The sequence below is a fragment of the Syngnathus scovelli genome, unplaced genomic scaffold (assembly GCF_024217435.2).
Source record: "Syngnathus scovelli strain Florida unplaced genomic scaffold, RoL_Ssco_1.2 HiC_scaffold_394, whole genome shotgun sequence".
In the NCBI taxonomy this organism is placed as follows: Eukaryota; Metazoa; Chordata; class Actinopteri; order Syngnathiformes; family Syngnathidae; genus Syngnathus; species Syngnathus scovelli.
In genome coordinates, this window is record NW_026061490.1 from 10001 (window position 1) to 23436 (window position 13436).

Consider the following 13436-nt stretch of genomic DNA (forward strand, 5'->3'; position numbering starts at 1 on the left):
AAAAAAAATCCACCCCTGGTACCTAAAAATTTCTCCAGCGGCGGGCCCCTGGCCTAAACTTTCTCCGGCCCGCGCAACACGCACTTTCCGTCGGACACGGACGGAGGCAACGTCCCCCTCCTGCGGTGACAAAAAAAATCCACCCCTGGTACCTAAAAAATTCTCCAGCGGCGGGCCCCTGGCCTAAATTTTCTCCGGCCCGCGCAACACGCACTTTGCGCCGGACGCCGGTCCCAAACCACCACCGCCGACCGCCACAAGGCGACAGCCACCATCCCCAAGCGCCACCCCCGACCGCCACAAGGCGACCGCCACCAGCCGACCGCCACAAGGCGACAGCCACCATCCCCAAGCGCCATCCCCGACCGCCACCCCCCGACCGCCACAAGGCGACCGCCACCAGCCGACCGCCACAAGGCGACAGCCACCATCCCCAAGCGCCACCCCCGACCGCCACAAGGCGACCGCCACCAGCCGACCGCCACAAGGCGACAGCCACCATCCCCAAGCGCCATCCCCGACCGCCACCCCCCGACCGCCACAAGGCGACCGCCACCAGCCGACCGCCACAAGGCGACAGCCACCATCCCCAAGCGCCACCCCCGACCGCCACCAGCCGACCGCCACCAGCCGACCGCCACCATCCCCAAGCGCCATCCCCGACCGCCACCCCCCGACCGCCACAAGGCGACCGCCACAAGGCGACAGCCACCATCGCCAAGCGCCACCCCCGACCGCCACCAGCCGACCGCCACCAGCCGACCGCCACCAGCCGACCGCCACCATCCCCAAGCGCCATCCCCGACCGCCACCCCCCGACCGCCACAAGGCGACCGCCACCAGCCGACCGCCACCAGCCGACCGCCACAAGGTGACAGCCACCATCCCCAAGCGCCATCCCCGACCGCCACCCCCCGACCGCCACAAGGCGACCGCCACCAGCCGACCGCCACAAGGCGACAGCCACCATCCCCAAGCGCCACCCCCGACCGCCACCAGCCGACCGCCACCAGCCGACCGCCACAAGGCGACAGCCACCATCCCCAAGCGCCACCCCCGACCGCCACCAGCCGACCGCCACCAGCCGACCGCCACCATCCCCAAGCGCCATCCCCGACCGCCACCCCCCGACCGCCACAAGGCGACCGCCACAAGGCGACAGCCACCATCCCCAAGCGCCACCCCCGACCGCCACAAGGCGACCGCCACCAGCCGACCGCCACCAGCCGACCGCCACCATCCCCAAGCGCCATCCCCAAGCGCCACCCCCGACCGCCACCAGCCGACCGCCACCGGCCGTTCGCGGTGTGCGCCGCCGTTCCCCAAGCACCCTCCGGGACGAAGCCGGAGCCAGAGAATAGCAGCGGCCGTGCGTAAAAGCTGCGGCCGGGCCTCGCGGAAGGTCCCCCGGGCAGCGAGCTGCCGAGCCCCGGCCTCCAGCTTCCACCAGGTAATAGGACCGGGCGCGCGCAAAAGCTGGGGCCGGGCCTGGCGGAAGGTCCTCGGGCATCCAGCGAGATCACACGGCCCCCACCGGAGGCGGCTAGCGCCTCCGTAGAGTAGTGCCGGCCCGTGGAAGCGGCCGCCCGTCAGCCTGCGTTGCCGCTGGTCGAAAAATGCACTAAGTGCCAAACCCCATTCATTTACAACGGCGTGTCCGCCAGAGGGCGCACTTCCCCCGGCGGACCAGCCGGCGGGGCTCGTTAGAGAGTGTATCCGCCTGGCGGTGCCTCCTGGCCGGCCTGGATTCCGGACCGCGACCGCTCACTCGCGGGACCCTAATCGGCCCGCGGACCAGCCGGCGGGTCCTCCGTGAAAGCCTATCCGCCTGGCGGTGCCTCCTGGCCGGCCTGGATTCCGGACCGCGACCGCTCACTCGCGGGACCCTAATCGGCCCGCGGACCAGCCGGCGGGTCCTCCGTGAAAGCCTATCCGCCTGGCGGTGCCTCCTGGCCGGCCTGGATTCCGGACCGCCACCGCTCACTCGCGGGACCCTAATCGGCCCGCGGACCAGCCGGCGGGACCTCCGTGAAAGCCTATCCGCCTGGCGGTGCCTCCTGGCCGGCCTGGATTCCGGACCGCCACCGCTCACTCGCGGGACCCTAATCGGCCCGCGGACCAGCCGGCGGGACCTCCGTGAAAGCCTATCCGCCTGGCGGTGCCTCCTGGCCGGCCTGGATTCCGGACCGCCACCGCTCACTCGCGGGACCCTAATCGGCCCGCGGACCAGCCGGCGGGACCTCCGTGAAAGCCTATCCGCCTTGGCCGGTTCCCCGGCCGGCCACGGGTGGCGAGAATCCGGCCTCCTCGCCCGGAGCGCGCTTCGACTTGGGCGAAAAATGCACTAAGTGCCAAACCCCATTCATTTACAACGGCGTGTCCGCCAGAGGGCGCACTTCCTCCGGCCGGCGGGGCTCGTTGGAGAGCGCGTCCGCCTTCGCCGGTTCCCCGGTCGGCCGCGAACGGCGAAAAGCCGGCCTCTTCCCCCGGAGCCCGGTGGGCGAATTTTTTTTTTTTTTTTTTTTTTTTTTTTTTTTTCAAAGTGCCAACGGCTCTCGCGCCGCGATGCGTCCGCCTTCGCCGGTTCCCAAGTCGGCCACGAACGGCCAAAAATCGGCCTCTTCCCCGGAGCCCGGTCGGCGAATTTTATTTTATTTTTTTCCAAAGTGCCAACGGCTCTCGCGCCGCGATGCGTCCGCCTTCGCCGGTTCCCCGGTCGGCCACGAACGGCGAAAAATCGGCCCCTTCCCCCGGAGCCCGCATGATTATACGCGATGTTAATATTTATTTAATTATTAAATAAATACATACATATGTTTATTAATAATATACGCGGTGTTGATATGTATTTAATTATTACGTATATTGTGAATAAACTAACGGTGATTTTACACGATTTGACTACATGCGTGACCGTGATATAGTGCCGAGGGCTCCCGCGCCGTCACGCGTCCGCCTCGGCACGTGGGGTACCACGGGTCGCCCGCGGCAGCGAGCGTTCGGCTCGCGGGGGCCCGCGGGGTGTTATTAGGGAGTGCGGCAGCCGTGCCGAGGCTCCGGCCGGCCGCCGGAAGTCCCGCGGGGGAGCGTCGGAGCTCCGCGAGGCCGGCCGGGGAGCCTCTTAGTCATCGCCCGCGCTCGCGGTGGTCCCGGTCGCTTAAAGTGCCGCGGGAGGCGTAGCGATGCGAGTGAGTGTGCGCCAAGTGCGAGAGGCGGTGCATTTACGCGCCGTGTCCGCGAGAGGGAGGCAATTCCCCGTTGCGACCTCCGGGAGATCAGCGGGCCGCCGAAAAGGCTCAGCCGGGGTGCCTGGAGCCTCCTCGGGCGTCGAGTTAGGAGGGGGGCGCGCGGAGAACCGGCTGGATGTCCCCTGGAAGCTCAGCGGGCCGTGGGAAAGGCTTGGCCGGGGTGCCTGGAGCCTCGGCCGGCTTAAAAAGGTGGGAGGGGGGCGCGCGGAGAACCGGCTGGAGGTCCCCTGGAAGCTCAGCGGGCCGTGGGAAAGGCTTGGCCGGGGTGCCTGGAGCCTCGGCCGGCTTAAAAAGTTGGGAGGGGGGCGCGCGGAGAACCGGCTGGAGGTCCCCTGGAAGCTCAGCGGGCCGTTCAAAACGCTTAGCCGAGGTGCCTGGAGCCTCGGCCGGCTTAAAAGTGAGGAGGAAAGCGCGCGGAGAACCGGCCGGAGGTCCCCTGGAAGCTCAGCGGGCCGTGGGAAAAAGCTTAGCCGGGGTGCCGGAAGCCTCGGCCGGCTTAAAACGTGAGGAGGAAAGCACCGGGAGAACCGGCTGGAGGTCTTCTGGAAGCTCAGCGGGCCGTGGAGAAAGCTTAGCCGGGGTGCCGGAAGCCTCGGCCGGCTTAAAATGTGAGGAGGAAACCGGCTGGACGTCTTCTGGAAGATCAGCGGGCCGTGGAAAATGCTAAGCCGAGGTGCTGGTTGTCGAATAAGGCTCCGCCATCTCGTAGAAGGTGCTAATAAAGTTCATATCCGCTCGGCTGGAGGTAATTGGCCAGCGGACCGGCCGGCGGGACCTCCGTGACCGCCTATCCGCCTGGCGGTGCCTCCTGGCCGGCGTGCATTCCGGGCCGCGACCGCTCACTTACGGGACCCTGATTGGCCCGCGGACCGGCCGGCGGGACCTCCGTGACCGCCTATCCGCCTGGCGGTGCCTGCTGGCCGGCGTGCATTCCGGGCCGCGACCGCTCACTTACGGGACCCTGATTGGCCCGCGGACCGGCCGGCGGGACCTCCGTGACAGCCTACCCGCCTGGCGGTGGCTGCTGGCCGGCGCGGATTCCGGGCCGCGACCGCTAACTTACGGGACCCTAATTGGCCCGCGGACCAGCTGGCGGGACCTCCGTGACAGCCTACCCGCCTGGCGGTGCCTCCTGGCCGGCGTGGATTCCGGGCCGCGACCGCTAACTTACGGGACCCTAAACGGCCCGCGGACCAGCTGGCGGGACCTCCGTGACCGCCCATCCGCCTGCCGGTGCCTCCTGGCCGGCGTGGATTCCGGGCCGCGACCGCTAACTTACGGGACCATAAATGGCCCGCGGACCAGCTGGCGGGACCTCCGTGACCGCCTATCCGCCTGGCGGTGCCTCCTGGCCGGCCTGGATTCCGGGCCGCGACCGCTCACCTACGGGACCCTAAATGGCCCGCGGACCAGCCGGCGGGACCTCCGTGACAGCCTATCCGCCTCCCGGTGGCTGCTGGCCGGCGCGGATTCCGGGCCGCGACCGCTAACTTACGGGACCCCAATTGGCCCGCGGACCAGCCGGCGGGACCCCCGTGACCGCCTATCCGCCTTGGCCGGTTCCCCGGCCGGCCACGGATGGCGAGAATCCGGCCTCCTCGCCCGGAGCGCTCGTCGGCTTCGGCGAAAAATGCACTAAGTGCCAAACCCCATTCATTTACAATAGCGTGTCCGCCAGAGGGCGCAGTTCCCCCCGCGGACCGGCCGGCGGGACCTCCGTGACCGCCTATCCGCCTGGCGGTGGCTGCGGGCCGGCGCGAATTCCGGGCCGCGACCGCTAACTTACGGGACCCCGATTGGCCCGCGGACCAGCCGGCGGGACCTCCGTGACCGCCTATCCGCCTGCGCTGGTTCCCCGGCCGGCGCGAATTCCGGGCCGCGACCGCTAACTTACGGGACCCCGATTGGCCCGCGGACCAGCCGGCGGGACCTCCGTGACCGCCTATCCGCCTGCGCTGGTTCCCCGGCCGGCGCGAATTCCGGGCCGCGACCGCTAACTTACGGGACCCCGATTGGCCCGCGGACCAGCCGGCGGGACCTCCGTGACCGCCTATCCGCCTGCGCTGGTTCCCCGGCCGGCGCGAATTCCGGGCCGCGACCGCTAACTTACGGGACCCCGATTGGCCCGCGGACCAGCCGGCGGGACCTCCGTGACCGCCTATCCGCCTGCGCTGGTTCCCCGGCCGGCGCGAATTCCGGGCCGCGACCGCTAACTTACGGGACCCCGATTGGCCCGCGGACCAGCCGGCGGGACCTCCGTGACCGCCTATCCGCCTGCGCTGGTTCCCCGGCCGGCGCGAATTCCGGGCCGCGACCGCTAATTTACGGGACCCCAATTGGCCCGCGGACCAGCCGGCGGGACCTCCGTGACCGCCTATCCGCCTTCGCTGGTTCCCCGGTCGGCGTGTATTCCGGGCCGCGGCCGCTCACTTACGGGACCAAAATTGGCCCGCGGACCAGCCGGCGGGACCTCCGTGACCGCCTATCCGCCTGCGCTGGTTCCCCGGCCGGCGTGGATTCCGGACCGCGACCGCTAAATTACGGGACCCAAATTGGCCCGCGGACCAGCCGGCGGGACATCCGTGACCGCCTATCCGCCTTCGCTGGTTCCCCGGTCGGCCACAGATGACGAATATTCGGCCTCTCGCTCTGGAAGTCCTGCCGACTTAGCCGAAAATTTTCTAAGTGCCATCGGCTCTCGCTCGGAAAAGTGTCCGCCTCGTCTGGTTCCCCAGCTCGGCCTCAGAATTCGAAAATTCGGCCTCTCTGAGGTACCAGGGGTGGGCTTTATGTACTTGGTCCCCCCAGTTAGTGTACTCATCACTTTACCCCCCTTTCGCAAAATATAGTCGGCACGTATGTGCAGAACTGTTTATTTTCATTTTAAAAATTTTCTAAGTGCCAGCGGAAGCTGTCACACGAACTGTCCGAGCTACCACGGTGCCCATCCCGGGCAGTGACGGCAAAAGGCCGATGTGTGTTTGATGGAAGTCTGAATAATTTCTAAGTGCCAACGGCTCAACCGCCGTAAAGTGTCCGCCTCGGCTGGTTCTCCCGGTCGGCCCGAACGAGCGAAAATTCGGCCTCTTCCCCTGGAGGTCCGGAACATTTTGGCGAATATTTTCAAAGTGCCAACGGCTGTTGCGCCGTAAAGTGTCCGCCTCGGCTGGTTCTCCCGGTCGGCCCGAACGAGCGAAAATTCGGCCTCTTCCCCTGGAGGTCCGGAACATTTTGGCGAATATTTTCAAAGTGCCAACGGCTGTTGCGCCGTAAAGTGTCCGACCCGGCCGGTTCCTCCGGTCGGCCCGAACGAGCGAAAATTCGGCCTCTTCCCCTGGAGGTCCGGAACATTTTGGCGAATATTTTCAAAGTGCCAACGGCTGTTGCGCCGTAAAGTGTCCGACCCGGCCGGTTCCTCCGGTCGGCCCGAACGAGCGAAAATTCGGCCTCTTCCCCTGGAGGTCCGGAACATTTTGGCGAATATTTTCAAAGTGCCAACGGCTGTTGCGCCGTAACGTGTCCGACCCGGCCGGTTCCTCCGGTCGGCCCGAACGAGCGAAAATTCGGCCTCTTCCCCTGGAGGTCCGGAACATTTTGGCGAATATTTTCAAAGTGCCAACGGCTGTTGCGCCGTAACGTGTCCGACCCGGCTGGTTCCTCCGGTCGGCTTGAACGAGCGAAAATTCGGCCTCTTCCCCTGGAGGTCCGGAACATTTTGGCGAATATTTTCAAAGTGCCAACGGCTGTTGCGCCGTAACGTGTCCGACCCGGCTGGTTCCTCCGGTCGGCTTGAACGAGCGAAAATTCGGCCTCTTCCCCTGGAGGTCCGGAACATTTTGGCGAATATTTTCAAAGTGCCAACGGCTGTTGCGCCGTAACGTGTCCGACCCGGCCGGTTCCTCCGGTCGGCCCGAACGAGCGAAAATTCGGCCTCTTCCCCTGGAGGTCCGGAACATTTTGGCGAATATTTTCAAAGTGCCAACGGCTGTTGCGCCGTAACGTGTCCGACCCGGCTGGTTCCTCCGGTCGGCTTGAACGAGCGAAAATTCGGCCTCTTCCCCTGGAGGTCCGGAACATTTTGGCGAATATTTTCAAAGTGCCAACGGCTGTTGCGCCGTAACGTGTCCGACCCGGCTGGTTCCTCCGGTCGGCTTGAACGAGCGAAAATTCGGCCTCTTCCCCTGGAGGTCCGGAACATTTTGGCGAATATTTTCAAAGTGCCAACGGCTGTTGCGCCGTAACGTGTCCGACCCGGCCGGTTCCTCCGGTCGGCACCGAACGAGCGAAAATTCGGCCTCTTCCCCTGGAGGTCCGGAACATTTTGGCGAATATTTTCAAAGTGCCAACGGCTGTTGCGCCGTAACGTGTCCGACCCGGCTGGTTCCTCCGGTCGGCCCGAACGAGCGAAAATTCGGCCTCTTCCCCTGGAGGTCCGGACGACTTTGGCGAATATTTTCTAAGTGCGAACGGCTGTTGCGCCGTAACGTGTCCGACCCGGCCGGTTCCTCCGGTCGGCCCGAACGAGCGAAAATTCGGCCTCTTCCCCTGGAGGTCCTGTGAAGTTTAACGAATATTTTCTAAGTGCGAACGGCTGTTGCGCCGTAACGTGTCCGACCCGGCCGGTTCCTCCGGTCGGCCCGAACGAGCGAAAATTCGGCCTCTTCCCCTGGAGGTCCGGACGACTTTGACGAATATTTTCTAAGTGCCAACGGCTGTTCCGCCGTAACGTGTCCGACCCGGCCGGTTCCTCCGGTCGGCCTGAACAAGTGAAAATTCGGCCTCTTCCCCTGGAGGTCCGGAACATTTTGGCGAATATTTTCTAAGTGCCATCGGCTCTTCCGCCGTAAGGTGTCCGACCCGGCCGGTTCCTCCGGTCGGCCTGAACGAGCGAAAATTCGGCCTCTTCCCCTGGAGGTCCTGTCAAGTTTAACGAATATTTTCTAAGTGCCATCGGCTCTTCCGCCGTAATGTGTCCGACTCGGCCGGTTCCTCCGGTCGGCCTGAACGAGCGAAAATTCGGCCTCTTCCCCTGGAGGTCCTGTCAAGTTTAACGAATATTTTCTAAGTGCCATCGGCTCTTCCGCCGTAAGGTGTCCGACTCGGCCGGTTCCTCCGGTCGGCCTGAACGAGCGAAAATTCGGCCTCTTCCCCTGGAGGTCCTGTCAAGTTTAACGAATATTTTCTAAGTGCCATCGGCTCTTCCGCCGTAAGGTGTCCGACTCGGCCGGTTCCTCCGGTCGGCCTGAACGAGCGAAAATTCGGCCTCTTCCCCTGGAGGTCCTGTCAAGTTTAACGAATATTTTCTAAGTGCCATCGGCTCTTCCGCCGTAAGGTGTCCGACTCGGCCGGTTCCTCCGGTCGGCCTGAACAAGTGAAAATTCGGCCTCTTCCCCTGGAGGTCCGGAACATTTTGGCGAATATTTTCTAAGTGCCATCGGCTCTTCCGCCGTAAGGTGTCCGACTCGGCCGGTTCCTCCGGTCGGCCTGAACGAGCGAAAATTCGGCCTCTTCCCCTGGAGGTCCTGTCAAGTTTAACGAATATTTTCTAAGTGCCATCGGCTCTTCCGCCGTAAAGCGTCCGACTCGGCTGGTTCCCGATGTCGGCCAGAACAAGTGGAAATTCGGCCTCTTCCCCTGGAGGTCAGTTGAAGTTTAACGAATATTTTCTAAGTGCCAACGGCTGCTCCGCCGTAAAGCGTCCGACTCGGCTGGTTCCCGATGTCGGCCAGAACAAGTGAAAATTCGGCCTCTTCCCCTGGAGGTCCGTTCAAGATTAACGAATATTTCCTAAGTGCCAACGGCTGCTCCGCCGTAAAGCGTCCGACTCGGCTGGTTCCCGATGTCGGCCAGAACAAGTGAAAATTCGGCCTCTTCCCCTGGAGGTCCGTTCAAGATTAACGAATATTTTCTAAGTGCCAACGGCTCTTGCGCCGAAAAGCGTCCGCCTCGGCTGGTTCCCGCGGTCGGACACAAAATGTGTCAATTCGGCCTCTCTGAGGTACCAGGGGTAGGCTTTATGTACTTGGTCCCCCCAGTTAGTGTACTCATCACTTTACCCCCCTTTCGCAAAATATAGTCGGCACGTATGTGCAGAACTGTTTATTTTCATTTTAAAAATTGTCTAAGTGCCAGCGGAAGCTGTCACACGAACTGTCCGAGCTACCACGGTGCCCATCCCGGGCAGTGACGGCAAAAGGCCGATGTGTGTTTGATGGAAGTCTGAATAATTTCTAAGTGCCAACGGCTCAACCGCCGTAAAGTGTCCGCCTCGGCCGGTTCTCCCGGTCGGCCCGAACGAGCGAAAATTCGGCCTCTTTCCCTGGAGGTCCGGAACATTTTGGCGAATATTTTCTAAGTGCCAACGGGTGCTCCGCCGTAAAGTGTCCGCCTCGGCTGGTTCCCCCGGTCGGCCAGAACAAGTGAAAATTCGGCCTCTTCCCCTGGAGGTCCGGAACATTTTGGCGAATATTTCCTAAGTGCCAACGGCTCAACCGCCGTAAAGTGTCCGCCTCGGCCGGTTCTCCCGGTCGGCCCGAACGAGCGAAAATTCGGCCTCTTTCCCTGGAGGTCCGGAACATTTTGGCGAATATTTTCTAAGTGCCAACGGGTGCTCCGCCGTAAAGTGTCCGCCTCGGCCGGTTCCCCCGGTCGGCCAGAACAAGTGAAAATTCGGCCTCTTCCCCTGGAGGTCCGGAACATTTTGGCGAATATTTCCTAAGTGCCAACGGCTGCTCCGCCGTAAAGTGTCCGCCTCGGCCGGTTCACCCGGTCGGCCAGAACAAGTGAAAAATCGGCCTCTTCCCCTGGAAGTCCGGCCGAGTTAAGGTAAATATTTCCTAAGTGCCAACGGCTGCTCAGCCTTAAAGTGTCCGACTCGGCTGGTTCCCGATGTCGGCCAGAACAAGTGAAAATCCGGCCTCTTCCCCTGGAAGTCCGGCCGAGTTAAGGCAAATATTTCCTAAGTGCCAACGGCTGCTCCGCCGTAAAGTGTCCGACTCGGCTGGTTCCCGATGTCGGCCAGAACAAGTGAAAATCCGGCCTCTTCCCCTGGAAGTCCGGCCAAGTTCGGCGAATATTTCCTAAGTGCTAACGGCTGCTCCGCCGTAAAGAGACCGACTCGGCTGGTTCCCGATGTCGGCCAGAACAAGTGAAAATTCGGCCTCTTCCCCTGGAGGTCAGTTGAAGTTTAACGAATATTTCCTAAGTGCCAACGGCTGCTCCGCCGTAAAGTGTCCGACTCGGCTGGTTCCCGATGTCGGCCAGAACGAGTGAATATTCGGCCTCTTCCCCTGGAGGTCCGGAACATTTTGGCGAATATTTCCTAAGTGCCAACGGCTGTTCCGCCGTAAAGAGTCCGACTCGGCTGGTTCCCGATGTCGGCCAGAACAAGTGAAAAATCGGCCTCTTCCCCTGGAAGTCCGGCCGAGTTAAGGCAAATATTTCCTAAGTGCCAACGGCTGTTCCGCCGTAAAGGGTCCGACTCGGCTGGTTCCCGATGTCGGCCAGAACAAGTGAAAAATCGGCCTCTTCCCCTGGAAGTCCGGCCGAGTTAAGGCAAATATTTCCTAAGTGCCAACGGCTGCTCCGCCGTAAAGCGTCCGACTCGGCTGGTTCCCGATGTCGGCCAGAATAAGTGGAAATTCGGCCTCTTCCCCTGGAGGTCCGTTCAAGATTAACGAATATTTTCTAAGTGCCAACGGCTGCTCCGCCGAAAAGCGTCCGACTCGGCTGGTTCCCGATGTCGGCCAGAACAAGTGAAAATTCGGCCTCTTCCCCTGGAGGTCAGTTGAAGTTTAACGAATATTTTCTAAGTGCCAACGGCTGTTCCGCCGTAAAGAGTCCGACTCGGCTGGTTCCCGATGTCGGCCAGAACAAGTGAAAATTCGGCCTCTTCCCCTGGAGGTCAGTTGAAGTTTAACGAATATTTTCTAAGTGCCAACGGCTGTTCCGCCGTAAAGAGTCCGACTCGGCTGGTTCCCGATGTCGGCCAGAACAAGTGAAAATTCGGCCTCTTCCCCTGGAAGTCCGGCCGAGTTAAGGCAAATATTTCCTAAGTGCCAACGGCTGTTCCGCCGTAAAGAGTCCGACTCGGCTGGTTCCCGATGTCGGCCAGAACAAGTGAAAAATCGGCCTCTTCCCCTGGAAGTCCGGCCGAGTTAAGGCAAATATTTCCCAAGTGCCAACGGCTGTTCCGCCGTAAAGGGTCCGACTCGGCTGGTTCCCGATGTCGGCCAGAACAAGTGAAAAATCGGCCTCTTCCCCTGGAAGTCCGGCCAAGTTCGGCGAATATTTCCTAAGTGCCAACGGCTGTTCCGCCGTAAAGAGTCCGACTCGGCTGGTTCCCGATGTCGGCCAGAACAAGTGAAAATTCGGCCTCTTCCCCTGGAAGTCCGGCCGAGTTAAGGCAAATATTTCCTAAGTGCCAACGGCTGTTCCGCCGTAAAGAGTCCGACTCGGCTGGTTCCCGATGTCGGCCAGAACAAGTGAAAAATCGGCCTCTTCCCCTGGAAGTCCGGCCAAGTTCGGCGAATATTTCCTAAGTGCCAACGGCTGTTCCGCCGTAAAGAGTCCGACTCGGCTGGTTCCCGATGTCGGCCAGAACAAGTGAAAATTCGGCCTCTTCCCCTGGAAGTCCGGCCGAGTTAAGGCAAATATTTCCTAAGTGCCAACGGCTGTTCCGCCGTAAAGAGTCCGACTCGGCTGGTTCCCGATGTCGGCCAGAACAAGTGAAAATCCGGCCTCTTCCCCTGGAAGTCCGGCCGAGTTAAGGCGAATATTTCCTAAGTGCCAACGGCTGCTCAGCCTTAAAGTGTCCGACTCGGCTGGTTCCCGATGTCGGCCAGAACAAGTGAAAATCCGGCCTCTTCCCCTGGAAGTCCGGCCGAGTTAAGGCGAATATTTCCTAAGTGCCAACGGCTGCTCAGCCTTAAAGTGTCCGACTCGGCCGGTTCCCGATGTCGGCCAGAACAAGTGAAAATCCGGCCTCTTCCCCTGGAAGTCCGGCCGAGTTAAGGCAAATATTTCCTAAGTGCCAACGGCTGTTCCGCCGTAAAGGGTCCGACTCGGCTGGTTCCCGATGTCGGCCAGAACAAGTGAAAAATCGGCCTCTTCCCCTGGAAGTCCGGCCGAGTTCGGCGAATATTTCCTAAGTGCCAACGGCTGTTCCGCCGTAAAGAGTCCGACTCGGCTGGTTCCCGATGTCGGCCAGAACAAGTGAAAATCCGGCCTCTTCCCCTGGAAGTCCGGCCGAGTTAAGGCGAATATTTCCTAAGTGCCAACGGCTGCTCCGCCGTAAAGCGTCCGACTCGGCTGGTTCCCGATGTCGGCCAGAATAAGTGGAAATTCGGCCTCTTCCCCTGGAGGTCAGTTGAAGTTTAACGAATATTTTCTAAGTGCCAACGGCTGCTCCGCCTTAAAGCGTCCGACTCGGCTGGTTCCCGATGTCGGCCAGAACAAGTGAAAATTCGGCCTCTTCCCCTGGAGGTCCGTTCAAGTTTGGGGAATATTTTCTAAGTGCCAACGGCTGCTCCGCCTTAAAGCGTCCGACTCGGCTGGTTCCCGATGTCGGCCAGAACAGGTGAAAATTCGGCCTCTTCCCCTGGAGGTCCGTTCAAGTTTGGCGAATATTTTCTAAGTGCCAACGGCTGCTCCGCCTTAAAGTGTCCGACTCGGCTGGTTCCCGATGTCGGGCAGAACAAGTGACAATTCGGCCTCTTCCCCTGGAAGTCCGGCCGAGTTTGGCGAATATTTTCTAAGTGCCAACGGCTGCTCCGCCGTAAAGAGTCCGACTCGGCTGGTTCCCGATGTCGGCCAGAAAAAGTGACAATTCGGCCTCTTCCCCTGGAGGTCCTTTGAAGTTTAGCGAATATTTTCTAAGTGCCAACGGCTCTTGCGCCGAAAAGCGTCCGCCTCGGCTGGTTCCCGCGGTCGGCCGTAATAGGCGAAAATTCGGCCTCTTCCCCTGGAGCGACCTCCAAATTTGGGCGAAATTTTTTCTAAGTGCCTAAAGGTACCAGGGGTTTGGGTACCAGGGGTGCATTACCAACTGGTCTTTTGTCAACCCATGTACTTTTTCTAGAGTACATGGGTTGGTCCCCCCACTTAGTGTACTCATCACTTTACCCCCCTTTCGCAAAATATAGTCAGAACGAGCATGGGGGACGCAATTGTTTTCCATGCAAATCAATT